Genomic DNA, 14,336 nt, shown 5'->3' with positions numbered 1-14,336 from the left:
AGTAGGTGTTTTTCTGGAATTCCCTTGCTTTTTCCATGATCCAGTGCATGTTGGTAATTTGATCTGTCATTCTTCTGCCTTTTCTAAATCCAGCTTGAACATATGGAAGTTCCCAGTTCACGTACGGTTGAAGCCTAACTTGAAGGATTTTGAGCATAACCTTGCTAGCACGTGAAATAAGCACAATTTAATGGTAATTTGAACATTGTTTGACATTGTCTTCCTTTGCGATTGGAATGAAGCTGACCTTTTCCAGTCCTGTGACCACTTCTGAGTTTTCCAAACTTGCTGGCATATTGAATATAGCACTTTAACACCATCATCCTTTGGATTTGAAATAGATCAACTGGAATTCTATTAACTCTATTAGCTTTGTCCGTAGTAATGCTTCCTAAGGGCCACCTAACTTCACACTCCAGGATGTCTGGCTCTAGGTTAGTTACCACATCTTTGTTGTTATCTGGGTCATTAAGACCTTTTTTGTATAGTTCTTCTAAGTATTCTTGCCACCCCTTCTCAATCTCTGTTTCTGTTAGGTCCTTACCATACATTCCAACTTTTCAATGCCCCTGCATACTTTGGGCCCTCAAAACACATTTCCTCCCCTTGTATACCTGGAAAACTCCTCTTAGTCACGCTTCAAATATCTGTTCAATTAGTGCCTCCTTTAAAACATCTTTTTAGAACCAGCCTCTCCTCTGTGTCCCCAAATGTTGAAATATACTCTGAAATAGCATTACATACAGCCCTTTATTATGGCTGTTTCTTCTATTCTCTATTAGACTGAGGATGCCTTAAGTGGGAGGGTATTTATTTTTTTATTTAGGCTCCCCCCCACCCAATGCCTAGCACATTAGGCACTCAAATAGTCTTGACTATTTGACTTGACTACTTGACTAATAATAGTCAATGGTCTGTATTTTCAAAACAATATTACAATTAACCATGAATTTAAAGTTAGTACCTATTATTGAAATATGCTGCTAATTACCTAATCCATTTAGTCTACTTTTGTGATGATGGTCACAACACAATTTGTAGACTGGCTAAACAGCTAGACAAAAGTTAAATTGAGAGGAAATGTGATTCCTTTGGTGGCAGGAATTACACAGGGTTAGAAGGCAAGAAAATAAGATTCTTGTCTCTGCTTTTACCCACACTTTATATGATTTTCTATTTCTTCATTTGAAAGCAGTTGAGCTAGATGTCTTCCTAAATATATTGCAGCTCTGTGATTCTAACAACTGGTGATTTGCCCATTCCTTACTACCTCTGCCAACATGCACTTGGCCTATTTGCTACTTTTTAAAACTTAATGTTGTTAGTATAAAAAACAATTTGAATCATTAACATATTTGTTGTATAATTATATCTCACGTGAGCAGTTCCTGAAATACCTGCCCACATTTTCATAACTGACCAGTACAAAGAAAAGCAAAGTGTAATCATTCAGAATCCTAATCTGATAGATGCACCACTATTTAATGATGCCACCATGTAAGCACAAATCTTCAGGACTCCTGGGTGCAGAAAAGCAAAAAGCAAACAAACAAACAAACAAAAAAACCCTTACATTTTGAATACTTTTACCTGGGAATAACACACATCACCTCCCCTCACATTTTATCAGCCAAATCAATTCTGAAAGCCAAAAATAATTAAAAGGGGGTGAGTTCCCAGAAGGATAAACAGGAATTGTGGTCTACTACACATTCTTAAAACAAAGAAGCAAACAAACAAAAAAGCCTACTTTCTTGTAACATATTCCTCCTCCTCCATTCTAATTTGTGCATATTATTCCATGGCCATAAATGTAATTCTACCGTGTTCCCAATTAATCTGAATTTGAATGTATGAGCAGACCAAAAATGTTCTAACAAGACTTTTCCTCTACCACTACTTCATGTAGAATACTAGGTTGGTTCCTATTTTTCAATAACATAATACAATGCTCTAAGGGCTCCCTGAAGTACAATTTTGATGTGAAAGATAATCCATTGTATTGTTCAATTGGCCTCCAGAAAGTTATCAAGTTAAAAGTTTATTAACCATACTGATATTTATAGTATACCTACTGTATATGAGAAGCCAGCCTAAAAAGTCCAGAAGTGTGGGTCCCAGGCAGAATATGGTAGGCTTGCTGATTAGTTCATGGAGTGAGAATTGTAACACAAAGAAAACAAAAATTACTGAGCTCTGAAAGTGATGAAGAATGTTACAAACTAGTAAGTAAAATCATTAAATTTTATCTTCAGTTCAGTTCAGTCACTGTCGTGTCTGACTCTTTGCCACCCCATGGCCTGCTCCCTCACCAACTCCTGGCATTTACTCAATCTCATGTCCATTGTGGAGAAGTTCCTGATGAATTATGAAAAACATAACCAGGACAAATTTCAAATATATATATATATATTTATATACACACACACATATAATTTAGCTCTCACACCTAAAATATAAGAAATGAATTATATAAATGGATGACACTCTGTGAGGAGAAAGTGTATTGTTCTAACAAAAAAGGGCTGATGAAGGTCCACAAATGGGGAATATGAGGAAGAGGAAGAGACAACAAATGTGAAAAACTGCCAATTCTGAGTATGAAAAGTATTAGTTATATAGATCCTTCTGCATGAGTAGGCAACTATTTGGATTAGTCTATTTTCACATAGACCATTTCTTGTTGTTGACAGATATGTTCTAGAAGGAGAACTGGACTTGCTATAAGAATGACCAGGATGTATTAACTCTGCTATTTACTAGCAGTATAAATTAATCATGTTTATGTTCCTTTCTTAACCAGTGTCCTCACTTCTCCAACTACAGATAACATCAACTTTATTTGCTGTGAGGATACATAAGATAATGCACATAATATTACATAAATATAGTATAATCTATATATATATAATATATAGATTAATATAGTATAGTATTGTAATACCTGCCATCATTCCTAATAAAATAAAGCTTTGATATAATCATAAATTGAATCTAGATTCAGGGGGTTTTAATCTATTTATCTACGCAATATCTGCTAAATGACTTACATGTAGCAATGTGCTCAATAAATATTTGTTGCATTTAGAACTAGGAAAAGATAGACTTTGGGACTAGAAAGCCAATTGCAAAAGGTTAAGGTCATTATTCATTCAGAATTATCCCAGAAGACATTTTTAAAATTGCCTAAATGTACTTTCATACTGTTCATGGGGTTCTCAAGGCAAAAATGTTGAAGTGGTTTGCCATTCCCTTCTCCAGTGGACCACATTTTGTCAGAACTCTCCACCTTGACCCATTAATCTTGGGTGGCTCTACATGGCATGGCTCATAGTTTCATTGAGTTAGATGAGGCTGTGATCCAAGTGACCAGTTTGGTTAGTTTTCTGCGGTTGTGGTTTTCATTCTGTCTGTCCTCTGATGGATGAGGATAAGAGGTTTGTGGAAGCTTCCTGATGGGAGGGACTGGCTGTGAGGAAAACTGGGTCTTGCTCTGGTGGGCAAGGCCATGCTCAGAAAATCTTTAATTTTCTGCTGATGGATGGGGCTGCGTTCCCTCCCTGTAGTATGACACCTCCTTCAAAAGGACATATGCAGGCAAGCTGCTGCTCCCCGGACTGTTGTAGTCAGACCCCCTGACCCCATGGTGGGCCACTGTAGACCTAGGCCTCCACTGGAGACTCTTTGACACTCACAGAGAATTCCAGAAAAAGATCTACTTCTGCTTCTGACTAGGCTAAGGTCTGATGTATCAGAAACCAACTAGTATAAAAACAAATATAGGGAGATATAAATATGCTGCCATATTCTTTTAGAAACAGCAAAACTGATTCCTTAAGAAAATAGAAAGGAGGATAAACAGAGATTTTCTACAAGCAACTTCTTCCTGTTACTGCATTTTGATTTCTTGCCTCTGGAAAGTTCTGTTACTGACAAAAGATAACTGTATTCTCATTGGGATAGAGAAAGAGGATAAGCAAGCTGATGATAAGTTTATTTTATGGTAATTAAGGACACAGCTGATGCTAAATTGACTGGCTAATAGATATTTTGGAAGACTCAGTTCAGTTGCTCAGTCGTGCCTGATTCTTTGTGACCCAATGGACTGCAGCACACCAGGTTTCCCTGTCCATCACCAACTCCCAGAGCTTGTACAAACTAATATCCATGGAATCAATGATGCCATCCAACCATCTCATCCTCTGTCATCCCCTTCTTGTACTGCATTCGATCTTTCCCAACATCAGAGTCTTTTCCAGAGAGTCAGTTCTTTGCATCAGGTGGTGAAAGTATTGGAGTTTCAGCTTCAGCAGCAGTCCTTCCAATAAATGTTCAGGACAGATTTCCTTTAGGATTGACTGGTTTGATCTCCTTGCCATCCAAGGGACTCTCAGGAGTCTTCTCCAACACCACAGTTCAAAAGCCTCAATGCATCAGTGCTCAGCTTTCTTTATGGTGCAACTCTCACATCCATACATGACTACTGGAAAAACCATAGCTTTGATTAGACAGACCTTTGTTGACAAAGTAACATCTCTGCTTTTTAATGTGCTGTCTAGGTTTGTCATAGCTTTTCTTCCAAGGAGCAAGCGTCTTTTATTTTCATGGTTGCAGTCACAATCTGCAGTGATTTTGGAGCCCAAGAAAATAAAGTCTGTCACTGTTTCCATTGTTTCCCCATCTATTTGCCATGAAGTGATGGAACCAGATGCCATGATCTTCGTTTTCTGAATGTTGAGTTTTAAGCCAACTTTTTCACTCTCCTCTCTCACTTTCATCAAGAGGCTCTTTAGTTCCTCTTCACTTTCTCCCATAAGGGTGGTATTATTTTTTATCTGAGGTTATTGATATTTCTCCTGGCAATCTTGATTCCAGCTTATGCTTCATCCAGCCAGGCACTTCGCATAATGTAGTCTGCATGTACTGAGAAGGCAATGGCACCCCACTCCAGTACTCTTGCCTGGAGAATCCCAGGGATGGAGGAACCTGGTAGGCTGCAGTCCATGGGATCGGGAAGTGTCAGACACGACTGAACGACTTCCTTTCACTTTTCACTTTCATGCATTGGAGAAGGAAATGGCAACCCACTCCAGTGTTCTTGCCTGGAGAATCCCAGGGATGGCGGAGCCTGGTGGGCTGCTGTCTGTGGGGTTTCACAGAGTCCGACATGACTGAAGTGACTTAGCAGCAGCAGCAGTTTGCGTGTAAGTTAAATAAGCAGGGTGACAATATGCAGCCTTGATGTACTCCTTCCTTTTTTTTTTTGGAAGACTAAGTTTTCCTAATAAAATAATAAAAAGATTAAGAACTTGCCAGGAGCCAACACACGAGATCCTACCCATGACAAGGTCATGAGGGAGAAAACCTGAGAGGCAAGGCAGATCAGGTTTTCAGGGATTCCGAAAATTTGCCCCTGGCACTCACCTTAAAGATGATATCTGTCTTTCTGATGCTTGCTTCAATAGACTACTCCCTAATTTCTGTGACATAGGCAGAAGGTCTTCCCCGATCTCTTCCCAAGTAAGAATCAATTTAGAACTTTAATCAATAAGTTTCCCAGGTGGTGGTATTTTATGAGATTATCCAGGGTGAAAGGAGTGTTTTAATTTAAACTCCTTTGCTGGTATTTTAGTTTGTTTGGCAAATGCGTTTATGCCCTTGGTACTAATATGCATGACTGCTCATAATACCCTAATCATAAAACAGCATAAAGAACCTGATCATATAAAGGCCCTAATAGACATAGAGCCTTTTTGGGGGGTGAAGGAGTCCTATTAGAAAACATAAGAAAAATTATTCTAAAGGTGGTTATTGGGTTAACATTTGCTTGCTGTGTTTTTGCTCTTAATGTGGTAAGGTTGTGTTATAGAAACCACTGTAAATATAGTTATGGATCTAGAAAAATAAGAGCTTAGCCCAAATGTGGTAACAATGAAACAGTTGTTAATTATTAGCCAGGAGTGCTAGTCAGGGGCTGCCTCACAAAGTCGCAGAATCAGTGTGGGGTAAACTTCTTAGATAAACTCAACTGACAACTTCTGCAGAAGGATTAATTTTTGTGTTAACAAGGATATACTTCTACTCTGTACTGTTGCCCTATGAGATTGCTACCTTTCAGTTAAGGTCACCACAGAAACGGAAAATAGGTTTACATTCACCTGACTTGCATAAAACGTTAATAGGCCCCAAGGCCAGAAGATAATGTACAAGACTCTCATAAACAAAAAAGTATGCAGAATACACCCTGGTTTCGTGAAGGACAAGCTGATGTAATGTTAAACTATCTTCCCCTTAGAAATGCACTAATTTAGGGTATAAAAGCTACGATAAAAAATAAAGCATGGCTAGACCCTGCTGCAAACACCCTCCGTCTGGTCACTGTCTCTCTCTCTCTCTCTCTCTCTCTCGCCATTCATCCTGAGACTTGGCCCTATCAAGGCTGGTCTCACATGTCTTCTCTCGCCGACGCCATTCATCCTGATGGTACCCCCTGGATCCTGCTGGGGCTGGACCCTGGCAAGTACTTTTGGAAGACTAAGTTTTCCTAATAAAATCTATCAAGCTTTTCAGTATAAGAAATGGAATACAGATACATGTGTTAATATAATTACAAAATTACATTGAATTCAGTAAATATTCTCTATCAGCTCCTTATTATTCTAAATTAATTCCTTATGAAAAAATTCTTGACCAAGTTTGAAAAGCATAAACCAGGGCAGATATAATCTATATTTACTTAGGCCACACAAGATCAGATTTTCTACTGAGCTACTAAGTACCTAACTATTATTGTGATTATCTTCTTTGACCCAAGTCATATTTAAGTGAATGTGTTCACTGTTATTATTGGTACCTGGTGAAAGTTTGAGTGACGGTGTCTCTGATAGTATTTCCATGGCAATTAATGGAAATTACTAGTGGTTAATAGTGGCTGGTAAAGCCAGTTCTCAAGGGTCCAATTTTCTGAAACCCATAGGGAAAAACAAGAGCTTGAAAATGAACCACTTGGTTATATATATTTTTCTCATTGTTGCAAGGAGACTATTTTCAAGAATGATTGTGACAGGAATAAAAAGACAAGGACATCAGCCCCAAACTGTCAGAATCCTAGCATTCTTGCAGCTTCTTTCCTGATATATGCCAATGACTTATGCCAAAAAGAAAAAAAAAAAGGGAAGAAAACTTTCTTTTCTGAAAGATGATGTCTACATATCTGGTGCATTGGGTAAGGAATAATACGGGTGATATTTTTACTGTTTGTCTTTAAGGACAGATCTAATTTCTTCATAAGAGAGTCAGAAAATCTTGTCACAAACTTTCTTCTAAGCAATTACTGACCCACAGTTGAATAGTAACTCTCTTTCATCTACAACATTAAGCCCAATCACTGATATCTTTTATCTGCGAGGCTCTGTGCTCTAGTTGTATAGAACTTGGAATTTAGTTGCCGCAACCACTCTGTGAGATTGTTATTACTGTTGACATTCTGAAGGATGAGAAAACTATCTCAGAGTTTCAGTCCCTTGTTCAATATTGCATGACTATGAAGTGGTGTCATAGTGCTTTTATATCTGGGTCTACCTGACTCTAAAATGTATGTGCTCTCCATCATAATGCTGCTGCCTCCTTCTCAACAACAAAAAATCCAAACTGATAGATGGAAGAGTAAATCCAAGACAGAAAGAAAAGAATCTTAAAAGAAGAGACAGTAAGAAAAATCATGAGAATGATTGCTTGCCTGTGATTTTTTTTTTTTAAGGGAGAATAAGGATGAATAATTTTGTCTCAATTTGCCAAATTAATCAGGGTTGATTAGAGGCTGTATCTTGTCAAAAGAAATTCTACTGAGTAACCATTGGACAATTTAATCAGGATAAGGTTGGCAAGAATTAAAGAGGGGGAGTCACTTAATGTGGAAAAATCCCTACCTAATTTCAAGAAAAAGTAGTCAGAAGTAACTGACTATCTCCTTTCTTTAAATATTGAGTAATTTTATTATGAAAACATAGTGTTGTAATGTCCTATATAGCTGATTTTTAACCCAACTAAAGCTTAACCAACCAAAACCTTAGTGAAATTTTGTAAACAGATCCTCATGAATTGGACTGCTACTCATTTGTATTTTATGTATAAAAATTTTCAGTCGGAGCAGAAAGTGTCATTCTGGACTCAACTCACAGTTAAGTTTTGGTTTCTAATAACTCTTACTTCCCACGTGGCCTTATACACATTCCTTGAGTTCCTGTAACTCTTTTAACTTACCTATAAATTGGAGAAAATCAATGTTTTAAGGTTTTTGTGAGGATGAAATTAGGTAATAAAGGTCATGGCATTTTGTGAATAATTTTATGCAAATAAGATGATGATTATAACCTGTGTACTTCCAATTGGCTTCTCAAACCAGCAGAAAATTCAAATTTATTATTTTAACAATGACTGTTCAGTGATTTTTTTTCCCCAAGTTTTCATCCTTTTTCAGGTATAATTTGACAGTGGAATGGATAGCAGTTTGTGGCACTTCTACTTTTCATTCTGAATTTATTCTAGTAGAAAAATCAATTCATTTTTTCAGAAAATTGATTCTAAATTTTAGAATTAAAAAATCTGCAAGTAAGTCTTTATTTCTGCTACTGCTTAGGTGTGTGATCTTGGACAAGTCATTCAGCCTCTCCAAAGTATATTTTTTCTTCACTTATAGAATAGAAACAGAATTCAGAAAGATCATGTATATACAATGGTATATTCATTTTAGGGCATCAGCGTTCCCTTCATCCCTAGAAGTTTTGCATTTCAGCTATAAATCCAGCATATTTACTTTCACCTATGTAATTGTGATATTCAGGCCTGATTGATTGTAGTGGTTGAAAACAATTGTAAGTAAACAACAAGATGGATAGAGAAATGAATATATAGGTCCCTTGAAGGGGAGGAACATGCCAGATTCCCCCTTTGTCCTACATGCTCTTTGGTGTTTCTGAAATTGAAAAGCAGCAAGTTCCTTTTTCAGAATGACCAGCTGTGTGGGCTTAACTTGCTAAATGCAGCTAGAAGCAGAATACTCAGGAAAATAACAGGACACAGCTGAGCTCCCAGGTTGACTTAGAGCATGTATTTGGCACAGCAGCCTAATTTCTTATTATCTTATGCATGGAGTTAATGAGGCTCATTAGTGACAGATACTGCTTGTGTACCTTGCCAAAAGCAATGGGTATATTATTATTACAGATTTACTCAATGATATACCTATTTAACCAACAACTACCTATGAATTTTGTGTTAAGCCCTGTACTTGGCACTGACTTTTTTTTTTTTTTTTTGATGAGTAAATCAAGGTCACTGCTTTCCAGGAATATCAAATGTAGAATGAAGGAGGAGCAGCTACATAATCGACTATTTTACAACTATGAGTAATCTTAGATGCATAATAGGGTATGATTAACCTTACCCATGTTGTGGAGGAGGCAGCCTTCTCACATAAAGTTAATTTTGTTGGCTCCAACTTCTAAAAGTCACAGTAAGGGAACAGGAAAGCTAAAATTAAAACACAAATGGGCTAGCTTTCGGTATTCTCATGAGCTAGAAGACAATTTGCTTCATAGAACAATGATTCCCAAATATTTTCCCCCTTGCCTCTTGAATTTCCAAGAATTTGGAAAATGTTTCCAGTGGAAACACCTTCTCTTAAAACAATCTTCTACCAATGTATGATCAAAATAGATCACTTCTCTGGTATATTAGACTGCAAGGTATATGGACTGCAAGGAGATGCAAAAAGTCCATCCTAAAGGAGATAAGTCCTGGGTGTTCATTGGAAGGACTGATGCTGAAGCTGAAACTCCAATACTTTGGCCACCTGATGCGAAGAGCTGACTCACTTTAGAAGACCCTGATGCTGGGAAAGATTGAGGGCAGGAGGAGAAGGGGATGACAGAGGATGAGATAGTTGGATGGCATCACTGACTCAATGGACATGAGTTTGGGTAAACTCCGGGAGTTAGTGATGGACAGGGAGGCCTGGCGTACTGCGGTCCACGGGGTCACAAAGAGTCAGACACGACTGAGCAACTGAACTGGAACTGGTATATTAGAGCCGAAACTGCAGGACATTTTAAAATCTAGAAAGAAGGTGTAAAAGATGCTTGCTAAAGGTGTTGGCAATCCGTCCTTCCCAAACACTGGAAGGGTTGACTCAGTCCTTGCCAATAGGCATTTGGAGGTGTAAAGAGACTCTGTGACATACTCGAAGTTCCTTTAGTCTCACCAGCCACTTTTGTTAAGCTAAACCTCCAGAAACAGTAGCCCTATGCAATGCCTAACATTTAGAAAATCTATTTCACTGCTTTAAAAGATGATTGTCCATGAGTTTCAGTACTTTGTACATCACCCCTCCTTTTTAGAGCCTTGGAGGTCTAATTGAGATGAGTGATAGTGATAGGAAGCAGAATTAAATCAGATGGGCTAGGTCATAACACATCAAAAGTTCTTGTTTAAATGGAACTCTTGAAAAAACATTTCTGCAGATGACCTGATACATCTCTTTACAAAAAATCAAAAGCTAAATTTCTAATGGTATTCCTTTTGCCTCTGGCTGCTCAGGTGACATGCTAAAAATGCCCTTGAGAGCTCAGAAATGGGGAGACTGTGTAGTGCAGTGGTTAACAGCTCTGACTTGGAGTTCTCAGACTTGGCTGCTTTGGGATAGTTAGTTAGCATGCCTCGTCCTCAATTTCTTCACCGGTAGAATGAGGTCTATAATGATGATGATACCTACATCAGAGATTGGATGGGTGCATACACAAAAGTTCATAAAGCCTGACTCACTGTCAGCACTCAGAAGTGTTAGCTATTATATTAACAACTTTATCACCTCTCTCCTTTCCTTAAAGTGTTTCATATCACACTTTACTCCATTCTCTATATATCCTCAATTCTATTCTGAAATATGGAAAATATATAACTCTAATGAAAAAGCACTAGCTTCCGAGACCAGCAGATGTGGCTTTAGAAATGGGATCCCCCATTCCCTGTAGCCTTGGAGAAAATATATAACCTTTCTGTCAGTTATCTTTAAAATGTCTTTGCACGGCCATTGTACAGACTAAATGAAATCATTTATATTGTGTTGCTCAATATTTGGTAGTTCCTGCCACTGCTTCTTTGTATATCTCTTTTTTGTTGTTTCTTGGCAGTCACGTGGTGGGAACAGCAATGCCAGCTAGCCTGGGATAGTTAGAGTTAGAACGTCTGTGGTGATTTTGGGCTTCCGGCTAACAGGCTGAACTCATGAGCACTTACAAATCCAAAATTTCAAGCATACATTTTTTGACCTACCTAGGAGGAAAAGAAGAAGAAAGGGAAATGAAGTCAGAGCACAGAAATTCAGAAATCTCATTTTTCTCTCAGAAAGGGGATATGGCAGAGACACTCTGCAGCATTTAGAAAGGGTACAAGTGCAAAATAAATGTTTCCATTATAAAAAGGGCTTTTGAGAGGGAAGCTACATATTAGTAATAACAGGTCAGCAGACATTTTTTCAATGCTTTTCATAAAACTTCATTTATTTCTCACCTTACAAAGTATATATGACTGTTGCCTCTACTTACAAGTGAGGAGACTGAGGAACAGAGAAGTGAAGTACCTTCGCCAGGTTCACACTCAGGCCACCTGGCTCCTGGCACATTTGCTCATCATCCCTACACCACGCTGCCTCTGCACTCACACAGATCATGTGCTACAAATGCAGATCAGTAACTCAAACATGGACCCCAAACTCCTGAAATCAGAGGACATACACCAGAGACTCTGTATTAAAGCTAATGGAAGTGATATTTTTTCAAAAGTATCTAATGATACCAAGCACTTGAGGGGCTCTCTAAACATCCCTAGACCTAGAAAAACAATCTCCAGGAAGTCAAGGGCCCCCAGCTGTTGATTTTATTATAAAGAAAGACTGGGAAACACCAAATAGGGTGAATAATGAAAAAGTCTTTAAGGCAGTACTTCTCACACTTGAATATGCACACAAATCACCCAGAGATCATGTCAAAGTTCAGCTGTGGGATCCGTGTTGCTACACTCACCAAAAACTCCCAGGTTCTGTCAGTGCTACTGGCATATCAACCAGATTTTGAAAAGCAAGGCTCTAGTTAATGACTCAGCAGTCTAAGGTCTGGGGCTCATTTACTGTTAGCCATAACCTTAGCCTTTTAATAAGCAAAGCCATCACCAGGGTTGTGTGTACAAAATGCAAATTCCAGGGTTCCCTCTTGTAGATTCTGATTTAACAGACATAGTTGGTTATCAGAAATTGACTTTTTAAACCCAGTAATACCAAGTGATTTGATTCTGCTGCAGGTAGTCCTCCATCCTATTTTCCATTGACAAACACTGAAAATGTCATTGGAATCAAAGCACTCTAAAGGTGGAAGGAATAGCAGTGTGCCATTATAGAAGTCATTCAGTCCCTCGGTTTTATCACCCATAACCTGGAGAGAATAATATGTGCTTTTATAGAGTTGTTAGGATAAAATGAGATAAGACATGAAAGCAAAGAACAGCTGAGCCACCCTATTCAAGGGGTCAACGGAAATAGGATATGGATCCAGGAAAGAACTACTTTTGACCAAACAACAGAAAAGCTTTCCTATATTTTCTTGATTCTGAGGCTATAAAGGCAATTTATAAAATCGCTACATTCACTCCATCCATTTACTAGCTAAGCAGGACTGATTCCTGTCTGTTATTATAAAATGATAGTGGTTCTCTCTCTCTCAATATATATTTCATGCCCACAAGCAGAGGCACAAACATATGTATATCCATACCTATCTACACATATCCATATCCACACCTGTATATAAAAAATATATATGCTTGCAGATAAACAACAAAGATATAACATAAATGGTTAAATTATATAAATTTCTTGAGATTCTAAGTCATGCAATATAGCTAACCTTTAAAACAATGCTAATGTAGCTGCTACAATATGACATTTTAACAACACCTTTTTAATAATGCATCTTCTTAAATGTTAAGCTGATTCATGTTATATTCCCAACTATTAAACTCAAGTTCTACTTAGAATATAAAAGGAATATGGAAAGTACAGAATTTTATTACAGAAATTTCTAATGAATCATAGTTGTCTACTATTATGACTGTGTCTTAACCCTGCTTGAAACTTTATTACTTTTTTTAGAGGGAAAGGGTCTTCAGATTCTTTCTCAGACCATGTTTTATTGGATTAAAAGGGAAAAAAAAGCAACCTTCAAAGTACTATCATTCACTGCCTGTGGCAAGGACAAAGCTTAGGTCGATGCCTATTACAGAAGCAGCAAAAATATGTGGATTAAAAAGGAAAAAAACACACTGTATTCTCTTTGTTGTATCTAGAAATTTAAAAATATGGATTAGATGTACACAGACAGTGCAAACATGAAAATCACAATCAAGCAAATATACTTTATATATGTCTAATGTCACACATTTAACTTAGAGCTTTTTTTGGTGACTATTTTTTAGTGTGATGTGCATTTATTGAATTGTATAGGGTCATAATGTGAAGTATAAGGTGCGGGGAGCCGGCCTGACTGCTCAGGCCCCTTCTCGGCCCTGAGAGAGATCAAAAGGTCCCTCTCTGTCCCGCCACCCCTGATTTGTTAAAGTGCAAATTGGCCTTTCTCACCTCCCTCAAGGAAATCGCTGCAGCCACCATTTGCCTATTTTCCTGACTCTGATAAGATTATCGGGCTCCTGTGAATGGCTTATGTCTAGGTAGTCTTTACCTGATTGTAAGACACTGGTGCCATGCTCTGCTGGAGTTAAGATAAAACTCCTAAAACTAGTATCTGCAGTTCTGCACGTATACAAGTCTTTGATCTAAAATTTGGTGAATCCTGTTAGTATATATATGTATGTTACGCCTCAATAAAGTCGTCGGAATCAGTCAGAAGCTGACTCCGTCCCTCTCAACCCCATCTTTCTTAGTCTTTTATTTCTCAGGTGCACTGGTGATTGCGTCCTTGACCTGTTCATCTAGCCGGCAGGCCCGGCAATAAGGTATAGCTTGTTCTAGCACATTCTGAAGGGGTGAAAATTTTAATGAAGTCTGTAAAATTGTATTGTCTAAAGATAATTAGATGACTAAAATAATTTTGAATTATTCATTACATTGTGAAATTTCAAAAACAGATCTCTTTGCTTCTTCACAATTCAGCCAAGAAACATGGATAATTAACCCAAACTTTATTTGTTATAAGGTCCAGAATTATGCTCACTTTCAACTTTGATGTGTTAACATCTACATGAGAGTAAAGCATTTAAAATGAAAGGAT

The sequence above is a fragment of the Cervus elaphus genome, chromosome 29, assembly GCF_910594005.1.
Source record: "Cervus elaphus chromosome 29, mCerEla1.1, whole genome shotgun sequence".
NCBI classification, from domain to species: Eukaryota; Metazoa; Chordata; class Mammalia; order Artiodactyla; family Cervidae; genus Cervus; species Cervus elaphus.
This window is presented reverse-complemented; position numbering follows the sequence as displayed.